This window comes from Puma concolor, chromosome C2 (genome assembly GCF_028749965.1).
Source record: "Puma concolor isolate L17-30 chromosome C2, mPumCon1.1.hap2, whole genome shotgun sequence".
NCBI lineage: Eukaryota > Metazoa > Chordata > Mammalia > Carnivora > Felidae > Puma > Puma concolor.
This window is the reverse complement of record NC_141675.1, coordinates 73,945,638-73,966,514: the sequence shown is the minus strand read 5'-3', so window position 1 is coordinate 73,966,514 and position 20,877 is coordinate 73,945,638. Positions and strand designations below refer to the sequence as shown.

General features: G+C 36.9%; 1 protein-coding gene and 1 long non-coding RNA gene across 5 annotated transcripts in view; one reads left to right on the top strand and one right to left on the bottom strand.

The window, feature by feature from the left end:
* The window catches only part of FXR1 (FMR1 autosomal homolog 1), an 816,075-nt gene that overhangs the window by 149,831 nt on the left and 645,367 nt on the right, over positions 1 to 20,877 (bottom strand). For all 4 annotated transcript variants that reach the window (XM_086674796.1, XM_086674797.1, XM_086674798.1 and 1 more), the window contains one exon: positions 14,295 to 14,511. The gene's annotated coding sequence lies outside the window, so the exon portion shown is untranslated. The remainder of the gene's footprint in view (positions 1 to 14,294; positions 14,512 to 20,877) is intronic.
* On the top strand, positions 6,100 to 18,372 carry LOC147577317 (uncharacterized). The gene is made up of 2 exons (XR_015240144.1): positions 6,100 to 6,327; positions 18,213 to 18,372. It is a non-coding gene; the product is annotated as an uncharacterized LOC147577317 (long non-coding RNA).

Genomic DNA, 20,877 nt, shown 5'->3' with positions numbered 1-20,877 from the left:
TTTTTAGATTCTATATTGTTTATTTCTGCTCTGATCTTTATTATTTCTCTTCTTCTGCTGGGTTTAGGCTGCCTTTGCTGTTCTGCTTCTATTTCCTTTAGGTGTGCTGTTAGATTTTGTATTTGGGATTTTTCTTGTTTCTGGAGATAGGCCTGGATTGCAATGTATTTTCCTCTCAGGACTGCCTTTGCTGCGTCCCAAAGCGTTTGGATTGTTGTATTTTCATTTTCGTTTGTTTCCATATATTTTTTAATTTCTTCTCTAATTGCCTGGTTGACCCACTCATTCGTGAGTAGGGTGTTCTTTAACCTCCATGCTTTTGGAGGTTTTCCAGACTTTTTTCTGTGGTTGATTTCAAGCTTCATAGCGTTGTGGTCTGAAAGTATGCATGGTATGATTTCAATTCTTGTAAACTTATGAAGGGCTGTTTTGTGACCCAGTATATGATCTATCTTGGAGAATGTTCCATGTGCACTCGAGAAGAAAGTATATTCTGTTGCTTTGGGATGCAGAGTTCTAAATATATCTGTCAAGTCCATCTGATCCAATGTCTCATTCAGGGCCCTTGTTTCTTTATTGATCGTGTGTCTAGATGATCTATCCATTTCTGTAAGTGGGGTGTTAAAGTCCCCTGCAATTACCACATTCTTATCAATAAGGTTGCTTGTGTTTATGAGTAATTGTTTTATATATTTGGGCGCTCCGGTATTCGGCGCATAGACATTTATAATTGTTAGCTCTTCCTGATGGATAGACCCTGTCACTATTATATAATGTCCTTCTTCATCTCTTGTTACAGCCTTTAATTTAAAGTCTAGTTTGTCTGATATAAGGATGGCTACTCCAGCTTTCTTTTGGCTTCCAGTAGCATGATAAATAGTTCTCCATCCCCTCACTCTCAATCTAAAGGTGTCCTCAGGTCTAAAATGAGTCTCTTGTAGACAGCAAATAGATGGGTCTTGTTTTTTTATCCATTCTGATACCCTATGTCTTTTGGTTGGCGCATTTAATCCATTTACATTCAGTGTTATTATAGAAAGATATGGGTTTAGAGTCATTGTGATGTCTGTATGTTTTATGCTTGTAGTGATGTCTCTGGTACTTTGTCTCACAGGGTCCCCCTTAGGATCTCTTGTAGGGCTGGTTTAGTGGTGACAAATTCCTTCAGTTTTTGTTTGTTTGGGAAGACCTTTATCTCTCCTTCAATTCTAAATGACAGACTTGCTGGATAAAGGATTCTCGGCTGCATATTTTTTCTGTCTAGCACACTGAAAATCTCGTGCCAATTCTTTCTGGCCTGCCAAGTTTCAAAAGAGAGATCAGTCACGAGTCTTATAGGTCTCCCTTTATATGTGAGGGCACGTTTACCCCTTGCTGCTTTCAGAATTTTCTCTTTATCCTTGTATTTTGCCAGTTTCACTATGATATGTCGTGCAGAAGATCGATTCAAGTTACGTCTGAAGGGAGTTCTCTGTGCCTCTTGGATTTCAATGCCTTTTTCCTTCCCTAGTTCAGGGAAGTTCTCAGCTATTATTTCTTCAAGTACCCCTTCAGCACCTTTCCCTCTCTCTTCCTCCTCTGGGATACCAATGATGCGTATATTATTTCTTTTTAGTGTATCACTTAGTTCTCTAATTTTCCCCTCATATTCCTGGATTTTTTTATCCCTCTTTTTCTCAGCTTCCTCTTTTTCCATAACTTTATCTTCTAGTTCACCTATTCTCTCCTCTGCCTCTTCAATCCGAGCCGTGGTGGTTTCCATTTTGTTATGCATTTCGTTTAAAGCGTTTTTCAGCTCCTCGTGACTGTTCCTTAGTCCCTTGATCTCTGTAGCAAGAGATTCTCTGCTGTCAGCTATACTGTTTTCAAGCCCAGCGATTAATTTTATGACTATTATTCTAAATTCACTTTCTGTTATATTATTTAAATCCTTTTTGATCAGCTCATTAGCTGTTGTTATTTCCTGGAGATTCTTCTGAGGGGAATTCTTCCGCTTGGTCATTTTGGATAGTCCCTGGCGTGGTGAGGACCTGCAGGGCACTTCCCCTGTGCTGTGGTGTATAACTGGAGTTGGTGGGCGGAGCCGCAGTCAGACCTGATGTCTGCTCCCAGCCCACCGCTGTGTCCACAGTCAGACTGGTGCGTGCCTTCTCTTCCCCTCTCCTAGGGGCGGGATTCACTGTGGGGTGGGGTGGTCTGTCTGGGCTACTTGCACACTGCCAGGCTTGTGACGCTGGGGATCTGGCGTCTTAGCTGGGGTGGGTAGGCAAGGTGCACAGGGGCAGGAGGGGCAGGCTTAGCTTGCTTCTCCTTAGGTGATCCACTTCAGGAGGGGCCCTGTGGCAGCAGGAGGGAGTCAGATCCGCTGCCGGAGGTTTGGCTCCGCAGAAGCGCAGAGTTGGGTGTTTGCGCGGAGCGAGCAAGTTCCCTGGCAGGAACTGGTTCTCTTTGGGATTTTGGCTGGGGGATGGGCGGGGAAGATGGCGCTGGCGAGCGCCTTTGTTCCCCACCAAACTGAGCTCTGTCGTCCGGAGGCTCAGCAGCTCTCCTTCCCTTTGTCCTCCAGCCTTCCCGCTTTCTGAGCAGAGCTGTTAACTTACGACCTCCCAGACGCTAAGTCGCGCTTGCTGTCGGAACACAGTCCGTCAGGCCCCTCCGCTTTTTGCAAGCCAGACTCGGGGGCTCTGCTTGGCCGGCGAGCCGCCCCTCCGCCCCGGCTCCCTCCCGCCAGTCCGTGGAGCGCGCACCGCCTCGCCGCCCTTCCTACCCTCTTCCGTGGGCCTCTCGTCTGCGCTTGGCTCCGGCGACTCCGTTCTGCTAATCCTCTGGTGGTTTTCTGGGTTATTTAGGCAGGTGTAGGTGGAATCTAAGTGATCAGCAGGACGCGCGGTGAGCCCAGCGTCCTCCTACGCCGCCATCTTCCTCTTGTCTCCTTGCAGTATGTTTTTAAAAAATAGTCATGTTATCTGACCTCAAATACCTTTCTTTTTCAGATGTTTCTTTGCATTTTGCTTGTTTAGTCTTTCAGTGCACTTTAGGACCCACTCCCTCCCCCCACCCATTTGTTTAGGGTATTTATTGTAATAACATTATATTATTTGTTTCCCTGATCACTAATATGCCATAGTTGTACACTTAGTGTTTTAACATATCTTTTAACAATATTTAAAATTTTTTTTCATGTAAGTCACGTACTTTCCTTGTGAAGGTTTTCATAAAACTACGTAGAGATTTAAAAGTATATATTTTGGGGCACCTGGGTGGCTCAGTCAGTTAAGTAACTGACTTTGGCTCAGGTCATGATCTCATGATTCGTGAGTTCAAGTCCCATGTAGGGCTCTGTGCCAACAGTTCAGAGCCTGGAATCTACTTTGGATTCTGTGTGTCCGTCTCTCTCTGCCCCTCTCCCACTCATACACTCTCTCCTTCTCTCTCTCAAAAAATAAATAAACATTACAATTTTTTTAAACAAAGAAAAAATTATTTTTGAAATGAATTAACTTTAGTTTTTTTTCTGGCAGTTTATACTTGACCATAACAATTTTCCTTGGGTGTCTGTTAAGAACTGGGCACTACAGCAGTGCTGACAAAATATGAGAATGCTCCTGGACTGTAAATATACAAGAGGGAGAACTATGGAATTTGGAGTCACCAGACTTTATTCAGGAGGTCCTTGAAGAATGAGTAGCTTTTAAGGAGGAAGGTAGAAGGGGCTTGGGGTATTGGCATACTAGGAAAGAGGGAAATCTGAAAGCCCACAGGTAGGCCCCTGGTCAGTGCTGCCTTAATTAGAGAAATGGCAGGTGATCCTTGAAGGCTTAAGGAGAACATACATCCCTTCGCTCTATCCCCACCTGAACCACTCTTAGGAAAAGTACTTTAGTTTTATTTTTACTCAAAGGTATTTAAAATGTTATGATGTAAAGTAAGAAAATTTGGTAAAAGTCCTCTTTTGTCTCTATTAGATTACAAGCAGAAAAAAAGAAGAAAATAATAAATTAGTGACATATTCAGAATCTAAAATGACTCTGAAATAAAAGGCTCACAGATCACATAATGTCTTATATTTAAGCGTCAACCCTTCTTGTTTAAGAACTTGTATGAACTAATTTGGACAATAGAGTAAAATAAACATGCAATTTGTCAGACATCATGGATTTATAAAATCATAGGATTAAGTCTTTAACCTTTATTCATAAAGGATTAGTTGGAATACATTTTTAAAATTTATTTTAAGGAGATATTTTCAGAATTAAATAGTTTACAATGGCCTAGACTAAAGGAATTCACCTAAGGTTCAATTTAGGGCTAGTTTCTATCATTTACCTGTGAAAATTGACTTCTAAACAACATATATTATTTCATTCTTGAATTAGTTACAGAAAAGATCTAATATGCACAATTTGTGTATCTTCAATTGCATCATAATATATTCAAAATAGTGAGCACAAATAATACATCCAGATAGAGTTCTCACTTTGGGAGGTACAGAGAAATTAGTAAATTAATGTAGAGGTTGATTAGTGAAAGATACCCTATTGACCTGAATGACTTTACCTGGTGAGCCGTTTATATATAGTAACTAATGTATAGACTGGGAAAAGCTTATCACTTGTCTACTCTCTCTTCCTCCTAATATGTTGTTCAAAAAGCCTTTTAAAACAGTGTAATAACTTGCAGGCCCAGACGTGGTTCCATAACAATCCAGATAATCAATTAAAAGGAAATGAATTCAGAATTTTATAGCATGTGAAAAGGCCAAGTTTTATTTAATTGTTATAATATGACAAGGAGAACTAAGAATCAAAGGCATAAAAAAATTTTATATGCAACATTTCTATCCCTTTTTAATTCCTCTTCTAGAATTATCAAGGGACTATTTGGCAGAATGAGAGTATAATCCTAAATTAAAGCTTGTAAAAATCTAGTCTGCAGACTCTTGAGGTCCCTGGGACCCTTTCAGGTGGTCAATGAATTCAAAACCATTTTTATGATGATAATAATAACAGGTTACTTGCTTTTTCACTGAGTTGGTATTGTGCACCAAATGTGCGCAAACAACAGTGAGTAAGCTTCTGGTGACTTAAGACAGTGGCACTAAACTATATTAGTAGTCATTATATTTTTCACTTCCACTCAGTTACACCAATGAAAAAAGGCCAGTTTCACTTAAGAATTTCCTTGATTAGGGGCGCTTGGGTGGCTCAGTTGGTTAAGCATCCGACTTCGGCTCAGGTCATGATCTCGTGGTCCTTGGGTCTGAACGCCTCATAGGGCTCTGTGCTCAGAGAGCACAGCTCAGAGCCTGGAGCCTGCTTGGGATTCTGTGTCTCCCTCTCTGCCCCTCCCCTGCTTGCACTCTGTCTCAAAAATAAACATTAAAAAAAATAATAATAAAAAAAGAGAATTTCCTTGATTAAACAGTTAAAGTTATTAGTTTTAATAAATCTTGTCCCTTGAGTACATGTCTTTTAAAAAAAAATTAACGTTTATTTTTGAGAAAGAGAAAGAGCACAAGAGAGCGGGGGAGGGGCAGAGAGAGGAGCTAGAGAATCCAAGGCTGGCTCTGAGCTGATAGCAGAGAGCCCCATGTGGTGATGCTTGAACTCACAAACTGTGAGATCACGACCTGAGGGGAAGTTGGATGCTTAACAGACTGAGCCACGAAGGCTCCCCTGATACATGTCTTTTTAAATATTCTGTGAAAGAAAAACAAAATGAGAATATGCATAAAGTACTTCTGTGTCCTGAAATAGTACAGTTGTTTCAACAGAAGCACTACAGTAGTCCACCCAATCCAAGGTTTGCTTTCCACAATTTCAGTTACCTGTGGTCACTCATGGTCTGAAAGCAGATGATCATCTTTCAGTATGTCAGAAGGTCAATGGTAGCCTAACACTATGTCACAATACCTATGTCATTCACTGCATTTCATCTCATTAGGTAGGCATTTTTTCATCTCATATCATCACAATAAGGGTGAGTATAGTGCCATAAGATATTTTGAGAGAGATAAGACATTTACATAAGTTTTGTTAGAGTATATTGTTAAACTTATTCTATTTTATTATTAGTTATTAATTATTAATTATTATTATTAGTTATTTATTAATAGTTATTGTTGCTAATCTCTTAGTATGCTTAACTTATGAATTAAACTTTATCATAGATATGTATGTACAGAGAATAACCCATAGAGGGAATAGGGTTCAGTACTGTCCCTGATTTCAGGCATGGGCTGGGAATCTCAGAATCTTGGAACATATCCCCTGTGGATAAGGGAGGACTACTGCATTAGGACTGTTTGAGTTGCAAGCCAACTTTATGGTAAGATCAGTGGTGATATTAATCAATATGATTTGATTTTTAAATATTGTATAATGAAATGTGTCAACATTTGGAAGGTTTGAAGTGAACTAATATTTTCCAAAAGACTAACAGTTTTTCAAAAACATGTGTAGGTAAAAGATCTACTCAAAGTGCAAAGAAACCCAATGGATTTTAATATAACAATGCACAAAAAGTCCACCAATATTGTTTCAAATTCCTTATTGAAATTATCATTTAAAAAACCACATTTGTCTAGTTTTGAGGTTGTATCAAAGAATAATATGCATCATTATCTGAAAAGGCTATTAAAATACTCCCTTTTCCAACTACACATTTGTGAAAGTCTAGATTTTCTTGATGTACTGCAAAAGCACAACAGATTGAGTGCAGAAGCAGATATGAGCATTCAGCTATCTTCTCTTAAGCCATATATTATTGGATTTGAAAAAAATATAAAGTAATGCCATTTTTTTCATGAGGTAACTACAATTATTTCTAAAAAATTAATGTTCACATATAGTGGGTTCTTTATTGTTATTTTTAAATAAATTGTTAAATGTTTTAAGTTTCTCAGTTTCAGTTTCTAATATGATAATATTGATAGATACAACTTATATAAACAAGAACCCTTTGGGGTCTTAAGTTATTTTTAAGAGCGTAAATGGTTTCTAAGGCCAACAAAATTTGAGAAACAAAATTTAAACAAATACTTTAAATATTTAGAATTAGATTTTACTATTACTTAAGAGATGAAAGGTAAAGAAATAGTTATAGCACAATTTTTCTTTTCTTTTCTTTTCTTTCTTTTTTTTTTTTTTTTTGGATAAAAAGACTGCTCTTCCTTTAAAGCTCACATTCAAATGAGCATAATGAGTTTTGTGTAAATTATTTGGAATTTCAACCCCCACACTTACATACTGTATAAACTTGACCAGGCTGCTTACTCTCTCCATGACAACTTTCTCATCTGTAAAATGAGAATAATAATAATAATAACAATAATAATGTCTATCTCAACAGTTGTGAGGTTTAAATGAGATAGTCCAAGTAGTTGAACACAATGCCTGTGACTGAACAGGTACTTGTTGTGTTGTTATATTTTGAGGTTAACTTCCTCCTTGATTTCATAGTAACAAAATGTGAACAATACTTGGCATATCTTTTGAAGTTTTTAAAAAATTTTTAATTTAATTTAATTTTTACATAAGAGAGAGAAAGAGAGAAAGTGTGTGTGTGTGAGTGAGGGAGTGGGCAGAGAGAGACAGAGAGAGAGAGAGAAAATCTTAAGCAGGTTCCATGCTCAGTGTGCAGCCCGACATGGGTCAGATCCCAGAATCCTGGGACCATGACCTGAGCTGAAATGCAGAGTTGGGCATGCAACTGACTGAGTCACCCAAGCACCTCTCTTTTGAAGTTTTTAGTTATCTAAATAAGCATATTGGACAACATAATCCAAATATTCTATTACTATTGCTTCATCGATTTGTAGAGAAAAATAGTTAAAGGGAAATTTGATTGGCTTTTACTAAGGTTGGCAAATAATCTTTTTTCCTGCCTTTGAGAAAGACTTTTCTGAACATCGTCCATGTTTTAGTCTTATGATTTAAAATTATTTTTGTGCTGCATCCTTTAAAAATTTTTTTTAATGTTTATTTATATTTTGAGAGAGACAGAGACAGAGACAGAATGTGAACCGGGGAGGGCAGAGAGAGAGGGAGACACAGAATCCGAAGCAGGCTCTGAGCCCAAGTCAGACGCTTAACTGACTGAGCTACCCAGGTGTCCCCGTGTTGCATCCTTTTTATTAAATCAGCCCAGCAGAAGGATTAGTATCTTCTGATATATTGGTTTATGCTTTGGTGTAATTGAAGGAAAAGTGTTAAGACATTGAATAACCTGCCTTTTGACACAAGTCAATAAATAAATATTCTAACATAATCAAAGAGAAGGGAATTAGCTCTCTTTGGGAGTAGGCTGTGTTACAGGAGATACTATGCAGTTACTTGCAATCTTCTTACATCCTTCAAAAGAATTTATGAGAATGAGTTAGGTAGAAGTGAAAGTTGAACCATATAAGGTGCAATTTTTATAATCCTAGGATTATTCGGTATATATGTGAGGTTGAGAAAGTTTATCATGTATCTCCGAATAATCACAAATCATAACTGAGAAGTAGAAAGCTAAACTCAAGTCCCTTTCTACATTCAAGACATAGTCTTATAAATGTAAATATTTAGCTTAAATCATTGAATAGCATATGCTTCTTTCCATTAAAAAAAATATTTATTTATTTTTGAGAGAGAGGGACAGTGGGTAGGGGAGGGGCAGAGAGAGAGATTGAGAGAAAATCTCAAGCATGCTCCTCACTGTCAGTGCAGAGCCCAAACTGGAGCTCAATCCACGAACCATGAGATCATGATCTGAGCTGAAGTTGGACGCCTAATCTACTGAGCCACCCAGGCACCCCTGAATAGCATGTTTACAACAGTATTAGTGAGATATGCTGCCATATTTCCCTCTTCTAAATTTTTATATTTTTACTGAAAAAAAAAGAAACAAAAATCAAACCTTTTTAGCTCTAAGAAGTTGTAAAAGTAACAAGAGAGTTAGTTATGATTTTTCAGTTCCTTTTTGGCATTAAGAAAATTAGACAGCTTTTCTAGGGGTGCTTGTGTGGCTCAGTAGGTTGAACGTCTTACTTTGGCTCAGGTCAAGGTCACACTTACAGTTTGTGTGTTCAAGCCCTGCATCAGGCTTGTCTTGTCTGTGCTGACAGCTCAGAGCCTGGAGCCTGCTTCAAATTCTGTGTCTCCCTCTCTCTCTGTCCCTTGCCCCACTCACACTCTGTCTCTCTCTGTCTCTCGAAAATAAATAAACATTAAAAAAAAAAAATCAGACAGCTTTTCTAAATGCCTTTAAAAAAGAAAAAAACCAACACAGTCATTGATTCACTTCCTTAACAAGCTTTCAGTTTACTGGAAAGATACAGAACAAACATGATGAGCTCAGAAGATTTTAAAATCCTAAGCCTATTTTCTAATTGTACAAGCTATATGTCTTTTATCATTTAAAATGAATGACAAAAAAGCCTATATAAAATAAGGCATAGAAAGGGAAGCTATTTGTGTTTTGCATACCAGTATCTACCAAATCTAGGAAGACACTGCCAGAAAAATAAGTCAAAATGGATCCAGAATTTCCCACATTTGAAGTGTAATGTACATACCTTGAAAGAAGAAAAAGCTAAAAGAAATGACTTTAATTGTGTGATTTGTATCATAAGGCTTACAATTCTCTTAGTGTCTCATACCACAGACCCTGTTACACCTTAGCAGAAGAGTCCAAAAGGTGATATTTACATGTTTTGAGCTAAGAGATCACCAATTTTATACACTGCAAGTAAGCATGGACTTTCAAAAGTCCATGGTGCATATAACTTACATAAGCCAATAATTTAAGACTTTTGTCTCTTCAAAATGTTGCTTAACAGTCAAGCTAATTGTGCATGTTGAAATTTATGATGGGCAAGTCACATCATAATTTTAAAATAGCTTTATGACTTAACTGATCATTTTTGTTTCTTTTTGTGAAATTTTTAGTCTGAAAATTTCTTTCTGTGAAAATTTCAGTCTGACTGAAAACCCAGCACTAGTGCTTATTCTAACTTGCCAACCCACAGATTTTGGCGTTACTATGAAATATGTTATAAGACTTTGCTTCTGGCTTTAGCAATGTGCTTTTTTTTTTTTAATATTTATTTATTTTTGAGACAGAGAGAGACAGAGCATGAATGGGGGAGGGGCAGAGAGAGAGAGGGAGACACAGAATCAGAAGCAGGCTCCAGGCTCTGAGCCATCAGCCCTGAGCCTGACGCGGGGCTCGAACTCACGAACCGTGAGATCATGACCTGAGCTGAAGTCGGACGCTCAACCGACTGAGCCACCCAGGCGCCCCGTTTGCTTCTGGCTTTATATTTAGCTTATTTTATTTAGTTGGCTTAAGTGACTACATTAGTTGTTAACAATGAAACTTAACTCATATCGGGTGAGGGTGAGCTGGGGACTACATCTGGGACCTGTTACAACCTGATGCCGCATGGGTTTATTTCAACAAGGAAAGGAAACGCATTTAAACTCCAGCTCTGATTCAGAAATGATTCTGAATTCAGTTATTCTGTAGCATTTGGACCTTGTCCATGTATCAGTTATTACAAATCTTCCTCCCACATCTTGTCTTCCCAATTGGAAATAAGCAAACTTTGTTTTTATCAGTCTCTAAGTATTTAAATTTGCATATGGCACCCAAAAAGCATTTTGCTTTGCATTTGCAAACTTCGGCTTCATTAAAAAAAATTTTTTTTTCAAATCATGTGTCTTGTGAAGAATTACATGGAGAACATTTTGTTGTTAATAGTCATTTAAATTATTTACTGGCTTTTTTTCATTTCCCTGGAAAACACTGAGAACGTTCTCACAATGTGTCTGGCTTCTCTTGGAAAATCATGTTGTAATGTGAATCCAAAGCATCAGAATTTGTGAAAGCAGAGTGTTTTCCCAAAAGTGTCAAGCAGCCAAATGGTACCAGTTTCAAGAATGATGCCAGAGTGTTTTTCAGAAAGACAGTTTTTGTTTAAATCCCTGCTTTTTGTCTAGTATCTATAGTTGGTCTATTTGTCCCAAAGACAAAGGGCCAGAAGCACCTGAAACTTCTTTTACTTCCTTTGGAAAGTCACTTGACATTTTGCTGCAATATTTTAATTTTATTATATTATTTATTTATCTTATTAAATCTCTTGTTGATCAGACATAATTGAGGGAAGATTCATATTTTATAAAATAGTACATATATTTTAGACGAATAATATCTTTTTACTCAATATCTTTTATATTGATGTGTAAACACAAATGTAAGCTATCAAAGACTAGATTTAGGTTGATTATTATTTATCATTTTTCATTCATTCATATATATATATATTTATTAAGCATATACAAGGTAGTTGCTAGATTTTATGAAGGAGCGTAAAGATGAATCAGACATAAATCTAATCTCATTCCCCTCTATTAAAAAAGGTAATATTAAATAGATAGCTAAATAAGAGAGGGAGGAAGGAGGAAGGGTGGATGTGTGAAGGAGAGAGAGAATAGCAGTGATAAAAACAAATGTGGCAAAATGTTAACAATTGGTGAATTCTGGACAATGAGTATAAAGGAGTTCTTTGCACAATTCTTATAACTTTTCTGTATGTTAGATATTATTTTAAAAGAGAAATTTATTAAGTGTCTGTTCTGGAAAAAAAGTAGATGAAATATCTAAGGGACTGAGGTTTGGGATGTCTAGAGTCCTCCTCAATGATGGGAATTGCATCTCAAATCTTTTTTACCTCCCTACTGTTTCTAAAATCATTCTTTCAACTTGGGAGACGCTCAAGAAATGTATAAACAGTGAGTGCTTACTTTTTTATTTGAAATCTTAATTTTCAGGCCAAATTTCTTCAGATCAAGCCATTAAACTATTGTAAATGCACATACAATACACAAGAGAAACCGTGCTAGAGACAACTTTGAGGCTGGAGCTTAATCTTTCTCATCTTTATACATCCAGTGGAGACCCTGTGTGTAGTAAGTGCTCAATTCCTATTTGTTGGCTGTATGAATGAATAAACACAGACTGAAACACTTTTGCGCCAAAGATCTTCAAATTGATTTCTCTTATTTTGCTTCTCACACCAAGGCTACACTGACCTTCATGAGGTCGAGTTAGGCCAGAGTGTTCAATTTGACACATAGGATTCTTCACGACAGCCTTTCTAATTAGAACTGCAATGTGCAAACCATATTTAGGAAAAGGTGTACAAGGATTCGTCAACAGGAAAGTAGATTTAAAATCTGGAGAATGTTAATGGTCAGCTAATATATTTGGCATGTGGTTAAATAAAATGTTTTATTGTGTCTCTTTAAAATCAAAAGCCCTATATTATGTATATGCTTTTCAAATGACATTTGAATGAAAATGTAAAAGGCATCTAAAGAGATGAAGGGCACTTCTGGAGTTAGAGCTCTCAGGTTTGATAATAACATTTTGAGTAATCTAAATGCATACCTATTATCACTTAAGTGAGCACTGATGCTGCCAATGGATCTTATACAAATATTCAGATTTTTGTTTTCCTCGTCATTCTGAAGGTTATCTCCCTGGTCGCTCTGAAAATCAGGTGACAACCATTTCCCATGATGCTTTAAGGGCTGTCAAACTGTCCATCAAGCTGTCACCTGACCAATCGTTCCCATGGTTCTTTTAGACTTCCAGTATGATAAATTGAAAGGCACTATTATCTGTCTGTTGTGAAGAGGAACTGTTTGGGCTTTGATAAGATATCACTACTCCCAGGTGAGAGGCGGCTGACAGCACATCAAGGCAAAACAACACGTAGAAACACTGAACAGGGGAGCACAGGTTTACAAACATCTGTTGTCATTTATTACTTTTCTTTGGGCTTAAGTTTCTGACTCATCCTTAGATAATTCAAGAACAGATATTTTGCTTTCTAGCTTGCAAGCAACAATTGCTGCTCTTTTCATCTTGGGAGAAAAATCTAGAAATTGAAAACACAACCGCCTACCTTTTTCATGCATGGCACACAAGTGTTCTGCCTCGTAACCGACAAGTTCTGTGATGTCATCATTTGCCTTTTTAGAAACGTATTTGAGAATAAGTATATTTAACTATGATAAATAGTTGGGTGTGGGGGGCCAAATAATAAAATTAATTACCTATGTCTTAGAGGTTATTATCAATTTACCAATAGACAAACAATATGAACTAGTTTAAGTGTTTGCACATATTGGTTAATTTATATTTTAGTATTGATGATGAGGTTAGTAAGTCCAACATTTCATGAGAAATAAAGTTTGTGATTTATTATGACAAGCCTCACTTTTTAATTGTTCTGAATTGTGCTAACATAAATTTCAAAACTTGAATTTATACACAAGAGATGAATAGAGGATAAGACATTGCCCTCAATGGATCAATGGTGTAGTCAGGATTGGGATAAAGAAAACTGTTTGTAAAGGTTGCAGGGGGAGGTTGTGAGGTAAAGGGTTTCTGAGGAAATCTTTCTGAGAAGTGGGAATAGTTTATTAGAGCTACAGAAACAGTTTTACATTTAGGATTTAATCTTTGGACTTAAACATCCAAATACGTGTCAACAGAAACTTATTAAAAGGTATGAAAAGCTGGATACTTGAATCCTTACTATAAATAAATAAATAAATGTATAAAAAATGTAATTTTATTCTTTAGAAGTTACTCTCTTTTTTGTGATTTGTCTTTTTTCTTTTCCTTCCCTTTGACTTTAATGACACATGATGACAGGTTTCTTATGTGCCCTGTGCCCTTACATACTATCATTATATGAGTACCTGAACATACCCTTTGGAGACCACTCAGGGAAAAACAATCTGTTGTTATTTATTGTGGAATAAAAGTACTGTAGTTGGTTGCTAACATCACCACCTTGTGTACAAATATTTTTTTGCACACAGTTTCCTCATGTAATTAAGCAGTATTGTAATTTCATTACATAGTAATGTAGCACTTCGATTAGAGACAACATTTAAATGATTTTATAATTCACAATCTGAAAAAATAAACTATGGTTTATTTTTAGTCCTTTGTAACTATTTAACCACCTTACACTCTTCTTCACTCATGCAAGAAGCAAAAATACCCCCAGAGTCCTCAAGGACAGAATTTGTCAAAATGCTCTCTAAAACAATGGCCAAGGAATTCAGAGTAAAAAGGAAAAGAAAGAATTAAATTTCCTGAATATTCATAATAATACCAACAGTACGTGCATTCAGTGCCTACAGTCTCTATTGGTGAAACTCCAATTTCAACTGTTTTTTTCCCTAAGCATTCTTAGCTCACCCAGTAGGCTAATATTGGAAATTATTACTTACTTGAAAGTATCACTTTGGTCTCTATCCAAAGACGAGGGGAACCTCTTCATGAGGTTCTGAATATCAAAATTCTTTTTCTAGTGGCTTCTGGTGTGTGAGAATCCCATAGCAAGTTTTACAATTTTCAACAGTCCTTGGAGATCCATGAAGTAAGCTGATTGGACTCCATTACTTTTCCAAAAGGATATACCTTTTGGTCTAATGAAGGAGGTAGTGGCTGGAGAGGAAAAGACCAGAATATTCAATAAATTCTGTGTAGGTCTCAAAGGAGACAAACAAACAATGCTCCTTGTTAGTCTCTCTCTCTCACAACAAGCATTCTGATAGATTTCTAGAAAAAACTATTTCGGGGCGCCTGGGTGGCGCAGTCGGTTAAGCGTCCGACTTCAGCCAGGTCACGATCTCGCGGTCCGTGAGTTCGAGCCCCGCGTCAGGCTCTGGGCTGATGGCTCAGAGCCTGGAGCCTGTTTCCGATTCTGAGTCTCCCTCTCTCTCTGCCCCTCTCCCGTTCATGCTCTGTCTCTCTCTGTCCCAAAAATAAATAAACGTTGAAAAAAAAAAACTTTAAAAGAAAAAACTATTTCAATTTGGATTTTAGTGTTACTTCTTTCATAATTTCTCATTCCCTCTTTCGGTATCTTTAAGTGATCTTATAATGTATTACCTCACATAGTAGCTAAATAACAGTTGTTATAAATGGTTGAAAGTAGAATCCAGTGCTTCTTTCACTTCTAGAGTTTTCCTACGTAGTTTGATTATATGGTAAAAACTTTAAAATGTTCCTAAAGATCCTAGGCAAAATATAACAATCTGAATTTGGGGTGTGTGTGTGTGTGTGTGTGTGTGTGTGTGTGTCTGCCTGTCTGTGAGAAACCTGGGTATTTTTAAGTGGAAGTTCACTTGACAAGCCTAAGAAATCCTGCTACATTAACTAATGGTTTAATTTTCTTCTAATTTTGACTTTAACCGGATTTTCTAACAAGAGACTAAGAAAATCTTGGAAACATAGGTAGCTTTGGCCAGATGAATTCGGGGGTATTTTTACAATGATAATTTTTCTTGTAAATTTAGCAGCGAAGTCACAAAGTAAGGCTACCTCTTACTTGAGGTTCTATACCTCTTACCTTCTATACCTTCTATACCTTGAGGTTCGGTACCTCTTACTTGAATTCTAAAACTTCTTGTCAAATCTTTTAGCTTTGGTTTCTGACTAATATTACATGGGAGAGTTATGAAGAGGAGATGGATTGTCTCAAGATTATTTTTCATGATGTTTTCTAAATTGTAATCATATTAACGTTATATTCATTGATAATCTCATTTACAAAGTTGAAAAATGATTTCTTTTGTGTCAACAACTATACTATGAGGTAGGTAGGGAAGGCACCCAGTTTCACAGATGAAACTCTTCTTCACTGAGTTGTGAATCTCTCTTCACAGAGAGATTGAAGAGTAGAGGCATGACAGGGAAATGCTCACAATCATATAGCTGTTAGTAGCAGACCCAGTGAAGGACTCAAGTTTTCGGATTCTTAGTTCGATGTTATAGTCCACCCTCACACAGCTCTTGTCTTTGGAGACAAGAATAGCACCTTCAAAATACAGCTTTTAGAAGTGAAGGCCATTTTGGTAGATGTTTCCTCGTGTTTCGTAGAGGTTTCTTCCTGTAGAATTCTGTGCTGAACAGTCACCCGGTGCAGTGCTGTCAAACGCGAAGTAGGGTTATTGCTGACTCCTTATGTTTTCAGAATGAAACACAGTCATTACAGTAGGCTGCTTTATTTAGCTTTGACAAGCAGTAAATGGGTACATATTTATATGCATGGTAAGTATGTAGAACTTGTGAGATATCTAATGATTTTAAAAAGCACAAAATAAAGTTAAAAATGTGCCTAAAAGGAATGAAAATCCATAGGCACTTTCCGATTTTACTTAATATTAAACAAATGTTTCAAGCATTGGTGTTTAAAAGAGGCCAACCACTAATGGTCTTTAAAGGGAGAAAATGAACTTGCAAAAGCTTCAGATGTTTGGATGTTTTCCCTTTATGTTGTATCTACTTAGGTCAAGCAGTGTGAATTGAATGAAATCGAACTGAATAAAACTCTAATGTAAAACTGAGATTCATTAAACCCTTCACCTTTTTTGACCAGTTACTTGTATTTGTGAAAAGCTGCAACAGAAATGAAAAATAATGTTTTCCTATTCTAACAAAAGTGATATTTTGAGACTACAAAATAGGATAAAATAGCATGTATATTATTAAAATCTCATTTTAATTTTTTTAATGTACACAGAATAAACTAATAGTACTTGTGGAAATCATTTAACAATTTCTCACTTTCCCCAAAAGATTCAGTTGATGAAACAGACTTCTGTAGGACGAAATACAGCTAAGTGCTCTCTTTGGCAAATGCTCCAACTTACTTCTATGCTTGAATTGACCACACCTATCACTACCTGGAAAAGAAAGAAGTGAACAGTGGAATGTGATCTAAGCTAACTTTATATCCCAAACTCAAAATCATAACGATGAAGTTCTTTACAATGAGGAACTTTGTGAACTGAAGGAAGGGGCTATAATTTCTTCCCATGCCATCCAGCTCAAGAAATGAAGGGAGAAAATCATTCTCTGTTAGCCTCCTGTGTAAAATTTCTTTTCTTATCATCCCATCTCGTCATATCTTTCTGCAGTTTGAATTACCCTCTTTTCCAGACTGGTAAGGCAGTGAAAGGATGTTTGTTCTGCTAATTAACTTTATTACCCTGATAACTCCCTGCAGCCTTTTACGAAAACAATTACCGTTACTCCTTTTTTCCCCCACTGGCAAAAAAAAAAAAAAAAAAAAAAAAAAAAAAAAAAAAGGAAAAGAAAAAAAAAAAAAGACTATTAATTAGAAACGAGGCCCAGGTCCCTGCCATGTTATCCTGCCACGTTCCCAGGCCCTCGAGCAGGATAGCATTACATTGTCAGTAGTAATTTAGCTCTCATCTGTCTCTGCTAATTATTGTCACATTCATCAAATTCATCAACAAAAGTGCTCTCAGAAGGATTGCATATTTGCAGTTAATACAGCATAAACTGGTATTACCCATCACCACATTTGTGATGATGAGAGGGACACAACTTATTCATCCCTAATTAGAGCAAGCTGGGTAATTAATTATGCATTCCGCCTTATTACTTCTGAGTTCCCAGATATTGTTTGTCTAAAAAGGGGGAGAAAGCAGGAGAGAGAAGCCTGAAAATGCAAAAAAAAAAAAAAAAGGGTGATGTGTTTTGTCACATGCGCTATGCCATAATTCCCACCTGACAAACTAGCTGAATCAGTGGAAAATTGCGACTTGTCAGCAGCAGAATAAACTGCCGTAATAGCTGATTAATGATCAGCACCTGTGACAGGTGCTGTACGGGACTGTAAACTTGGTTTGATTAACAGTCACTGGACGAATAAATATTAGTGACAGTCAGCGGAGAGCAAGTTTGCTTGTTTTCTTCCCTGTTAACAAATCGCACACATTAAAGTTATTGATATTTCTGTCTGAGACACTCTATTTTTTTGTAGTTATCTGGCAACATTGGCAGTGAGTTATAATAGATTGTTTCTGTTCTGCTATTTTATTTCAGAACCTAAAATTGTATTTTGACAAAATGACCTGTAGGGGTTTAAATTTACCAGGTGTAGAAGAAAAGACTAAAAAGTGACAGGATTCACACTTGCTTTAATTTATGCTCACCTGCTAGTAATCTCTGTGTGTGTACATATACACATACATACATATATTCATTGTATCCATTTACATGTATGTACGATCACTATTAAGGAATGTTCATACTAAAAAAATCACATACATACGTTTAGGGTATGTGATGTTCACTTATTTAAAAAAATGTTTTTAATTGTCTTTTTTTTTCAGAGCTGAATATTTTCCTGAAACACTGGCAGCGTGATTTCTCCCAACCATGTGTCTCCATCCCAAACTGAAAAGACCATCTTCCTGAGGCAGCTATTCAAAACTGCGGCCAGCTTGACCGCTTTTCTTGAATTGAGTTACGAACAGATTGGTCAGAAAGCGATACCTGTTTGAGCTGACTGATTATTAACCAAGAGTCAAATTATGTGCCTAGACAAAGCGTGAATTATGGGAAGAACCCAGTCTCTCTCTCTCTCCTTTAGGTCATAGTAAAGGGAACCATTGACTTCACTGTAGTTTTGGATTATGCAGGGAATGGTCAGGGTTGTTTTGGAATCCCAAAGATCTACTTTCAAACTTTGGTCCTACTGAGGTAGCTGTGTGAGTTTGGGTAAGTTATTTAACCTAATTTTTCAGCTTCTCAATGTAAAATGGGAGCATTTCCAGTCTATATAATAGTGTTATTGTGGGGATTAAATGAGATAATGTAGGTAAAGCACCCTAGCACAGTGTCTAGCATGAAAGTGCTCAATAATGAACAATTATTATTAACACAACCGTTTAAAATTTGAATAGTCCAAGTACCTTCAGTTTGTTTCACATAAAAATGTTGATCTTTTTTTCCTTTGCACACTCCAAAATAAACAAAACAAAACTTAATGCTCATTTATCCCTGAGTGAGAACTGAGAAAAGATGAATAGTGTGCCTGGATAGTAGATATCCCAAGGTGCTACTTTGAGTTATTTAGCCGCTTCTCAGAGGCACAAAAGTCAGAATTGATGGGGCGGGGCAGAGGCTAGAAGAGGGTGGCCTATTTCCCTCCAAATCTCTGTAATAATGTCTTCAGAAACTTCTGGGGTGATGGTAGAGACAGATCTGTGTCATGTTTACTTAGAAGAATCTCATATTCTGTAGAACTGAAATAGTAAAGCACGAACAACAAAAATAAAAATAACATCAGAACAAATGCATTTTGGTAATTTAGTATGTATTTATTTTGATATTAGCCATCTAACAGAGAATGAAAGTGACAAAAGAACACAGAGAGACAGTATGATGCAATTATAGTTTTTGAAACAGTGTTGAGAAGTAATAAAACTGTCATATTTCGAGGACATTAGGGAGTATGTACTTATTAGATCCCATTTAATCAATACCTAAAGCCAATTTATTTAGGTTAAAAAAATAAAGGAGGCTTACAGTTTTAGTTGTATGTATACTACTCCTAAGAAAATGTTGGAAGTAGTTTTCACAAAGAGTCAGAATGATTCTTTTCTCCTTTTTAAAAATTTTTTAACGTTTATTTATTTTTGAGGGACCAGGAGCAACAGAGAATGAGCAGGGGAGGGGCAGAGAGAGAGGCAGACAAAGAATCCAAAATAGGCTCCAGACTCTGAGCCGTCAGCGCAGAGTCAGATGTGGGACTCGAACCCACAAACTGTGAGATCATAACCTGAGCTGAAGTCAGACGCTTAACCGACTGAGCCACCCAGGTGCCCCAATTATTTCTTCTTTAATTGGGTACCTAATTCACTTTTAAATTTTAAAAGGGTGTATTATAAAACTTTCAGAAAAAATAGCAATGTTTAATACTAAAGTGTATCACTCTTGTTTGGTCATCACCAAAAACAGTTTTTTTTTTCAACCACCACACACTGGAATAATCTGGAAGAAATTTTTTAAAATAAAATTATCAAGAGGCACCTGGGTGACGCAGTCAGTTGAGCATCAGACGCTTGATTTTGGCTCAGGTCATGATCCTAGGGTCAAGGGATAGAGCCCTATGCTCAGTGTGGAGCCTGCTTGAGATTCTCTCTCTCCCCTTGCCCTCTGTCCCTCTTGCCCACTTGCACTCTCTCTCTCTCTCTCTAAAATAAAAAATAAAAAATAAAAAATAAAAAATAAAGATATCAGGACTCTCCACCAGATCCTCATTTTATTGGTCTTGGGGAGCCTGGTGGGCATTGGCATGTTCAAAAATTCCCCAGTTGATTCTGATATATATCCAGGATTTAGAACTGGAGATAAACACACACAATTAAAAACTTATGTAGCAAGATTTAATGCATAAAGTAAAAATTCTTTCAGACTAAAAGAACTAATATTGTGAAGTGGATGTCTAGAAATTGAAGTGTATCACACGTGTGACCTTTAGCGTTATCTGAAGTTACTACTTCAAGAATCATGTTGGAAATACTTTTTAAAAGGTAATCCAATCAGAGAGAAAAAGATCTAAAAATTCAAATGGTAAGAATGATATTCTGAATTCACCAACTCACTTCATATCACTTATTAGAATTGCAGGGTCAATTGCCTTATCTCATTGGAAAAAAAAAAAAAAAAAAAAAAAAAACCATTGAAGGTGGCCAGACCATTTCTGTGGCTGACTGATGAACTAGATGGTGGCAGGGCTGACTGGTGATTGTGACCTGCTTCCAAACAGATATCCTGCTACATAAATGGTGACAGAAAATCAAGAGACCAGAATATTCCTGCCATTTGGCACATATAAACATGGATTAAAAATCAGCTAATAGGCACTCTGTGCACTTCTGTCTGTACTTTGTTATGTGAGCTTTGGACCATTCTTGTTGCATATGAGTGCACGGTTGTAGGACAGTTCATTGGTTTATCACTTCCTCGTTGCTTCTCATGGTCAGATCACCC